The sequence below is a fragment of the Pteropus vampyrus genome, unplaced genomic scaffold, assembly GCF_000151845.1.
Source record: "Pteropus vampyrus isolate Shadow unplaced genomic scaffold, Pvam_2.0 Scaffold2, whole genome shotgun sequence".
Lineage (NCBI taxonomy): Eukaryota > Metazoa > Chordata > Mammalia > Chiroptera > Pteropodidae > Pteropus > Pteropus vampyrus.
In genome coordinates, this window is record NW_011888783.1 from 29,979,267 (window position 1) to 29,982,445 (window position 3,179).

Genomic DNA, 3,179 nt, shown 5'->3' on the forward strand with positions numbered 1-3,179 from the left:
GTAAAACATTTAAGTGTGCTTAGAAAGCTGCAAATATGTCAATGAAAATTATATACTTTATATTTCATTTGCATTTTATTTATATATTTATATTTTATCAAAAACATGATAAGAACAAATGTAATGCCTATTGTTAAAAATCATGTATTTGTAGCTGCCCATGTATCTATTTCAAAGTCATAAATATTTACTAAAGAAAGAATCGCTCTCTAATCAAAATAAATTATAATTCAGGAACAAGATAATATCACATTTAACAATAAAAACTCAGAGAAAAGAGCTATCATTGAAGCCCTATTACCTGGGTTCTTTCTTATTGATTCCAACCAGACAGAGAATTTTTACTTAGAATTATTCTTTTGAATAATAAATTAGCTATTGTCTTGAAGTTTTTCTTTTTGATCCTTGTGAAAAATTCCTGGTTAGCCAATTCATGAAAAGCAGCTCACTTAGAGCTGAAGTGACTTTGTGAAGTAGAGAATGACAGAATATGGGTCTGGAGACATAAACAGGAACTAGATCACACAGGAGTATTAAGTACTCCTTACAAGGAGTATTAACATCACCTGAGGGCAGTGGGTAACCACTAACACAAAATACCAAGAGTTGCTATCATTCTTATTTGATGATGATAGCTTAGATAAAGATGACTTCTATGGGATCAAATATGCCTAAGGAAGAAATTCACATAGAATATAAGGTATTAATTAATTAAATAGTTATTAATTTTCTCCTACATACCAGATAGCATGGGTGATATAAAAATGAAAGATACAGATGCTTGCTCTAATGGAGCATTCACAAAAATCATAGATATGCTACATAGTGAGCAGTGCTAGGGTAGAAGTATGTACATTGTGTTACTGGTACATGGGGAGAGGATGTTTATTTCACATCATTAGAAAATGAAAAAAATCTGGGTGAATGATTTTCTTTCCTATACAAGTAAGTTTATAGATGTTACTTAAAAATACTTGTAGTGTTTGTGTGTGTATATGAAATCTTTACAAGGTGTAGAGTTTCAAGGTGTTCAATTTCTAAGTAAGAAATTAGGAACAATATTACACACATAAACTTGACATCTCCATTGTTTTGGATTGGCCTAGAACATTTCAGACTTTAACACAATTTGATGTATAGAATAACTATGTTGCAAATCTCCTCATAGGTGGAATTATTGAGACAAATATAAATTTATTGTTTTGCACAATATACTCTGCTACTCAAGACTCTTACTGTTAATTAATTTCAAAATGAATTGAGCATCTAGTATGTGCCACACAATATGTTAAATCTGGGAATTAAAATGGAAAGAAAGACATAGTCCCAGATATTTTAACAAATACCATCTAGTGAGAAATCTAAATAACTAAACGGGCAAGTCTATTGTGTTATTCTAGTTGGTGAGTTTGTTCTTCCTCCTTGATAGCCATCAAATCTCAGAATTGAGTTATTTCAAAAACCTGATTTGATATGATAGTAATTAGTAGTTATGGTGAGTAACACTGTTTTTTCCTTGTCCAGCAGCGACTTCTTTTCTTTATTCTTCCTAAGTAGATAACATCATACATATGAAATAAATATGTACTACTATCTTATTTATTCAGCTGGCTTGTTTAAACCTTTTGAGAACAAGCCATTTACTTATGAATGAATAATTATTGACACCTATGGATGGAGTGCTTACTATGTATCCTTTACACGCATTAACTCATTTAATTGTCAAAACCATCTCAATAAGGGGGTATCACTATACTCCCCATTTTATGATGAGGAAACTGAAGCACTGAGAGGTTAAGTAACTTGCCCAAATTCTCAAAGCAAGCAAATTTGAGCCAGGATTTATGCCTTGGTAGCCATTGCTCTTAATACACTATACTGACTCCAGAATGAATTAATACAAAAAATATTCAGTTGCATATAATGGAAAATTTAATGCTAGATTTCCAAATTCTAAATTTCAGGTTGTTATTGATCATGATATAATCTGACCATCACAAAAAGGCCATTTATTTCTATATTGCCCCCAGAGACCTGCTGTGAAGCCTGACAATTCTACTAGAAAAATTATTCCTTTGAGAGGAGACAGATATTCTAGAGGATCGCTCCAAAGCAAATGGCTGTCTTGCTATGGAAACAGTAAATTTGTGGAGTGCACTATCACATGAGCGTGGATTGTTAAATAATCTAGTTGTCTCTAGTTGGGGGGCCTACAGGGAAAGCACATGAGACAAATATACTTTTTCTTTTTTCTTTTTGGACTAGTCAATTTTTAAAAGGAAGATGAGAGCCCTGAGAGCTCATGTGCTTTCTGTAGAGGATAACACTGGCTCTGAACTAAACTGACAACATTCCAGGGCTCAGCACGAGCGGGGGAGTCCTTTGACAAGAAGACTGGTGCCAGTGACATCCTCAGACTTCTGGGCAGTCTGCTCTAGTCTACTCCAGGGAAAACAGTATTTCTTACACTCTTATTTGCAAATATGACTCAATCCAGCATTTTTTTCTAAACAGGAAATAAATTTTGCCTTTACTCATCTAGCTCAGATTATATGTTTAGGAATTTGAACCGCTAAAACTCTTCTGATCATTAATTTAAAAGTAATAACTGTTCTTGAAGTTCTCAGTTGGGATAACCTAAACCTGTCACAGGGTGCTGCCTAATTTTGATCAAATATTTACTATAATGTTACAATGTATTTGTCAGAACCTTTAAAAAAATTCTTTGTTTTCTTAGAGCAATTTTAGGTTTAAAGCAAAATTATGAGGAGGATACAGAGATTTTCCATATCCCCTCTCCCCCCACACATTCATAAACTCCTATTATTAGATTCCCTAATCACAGTGAACATTTGTAACAATTGATGAACCTATACTGACACATTATAACCACCCAAAGTCCATAGTTTACATTATGGCTCACTCTTAGTGTTGTACATTCTATGGCTTAGGCAAATATGTAATGACATGTACCCATCATTATGGTATCACACAGAATATTTTAATTGCCTGAAAAATCCTCTGTGTTTGACCAGTTCATTCTTCCATGCCCCCCTAAACCCTTGGCAACCATTAATCTTTTTACCGTTCCCATAGTTCTGCCTTTTCCAGAATGTCATATAGTTGGGATCATACAGTATTTAGCCTTTTAGATTGGCTTTTTTTACTTAGCAATATGC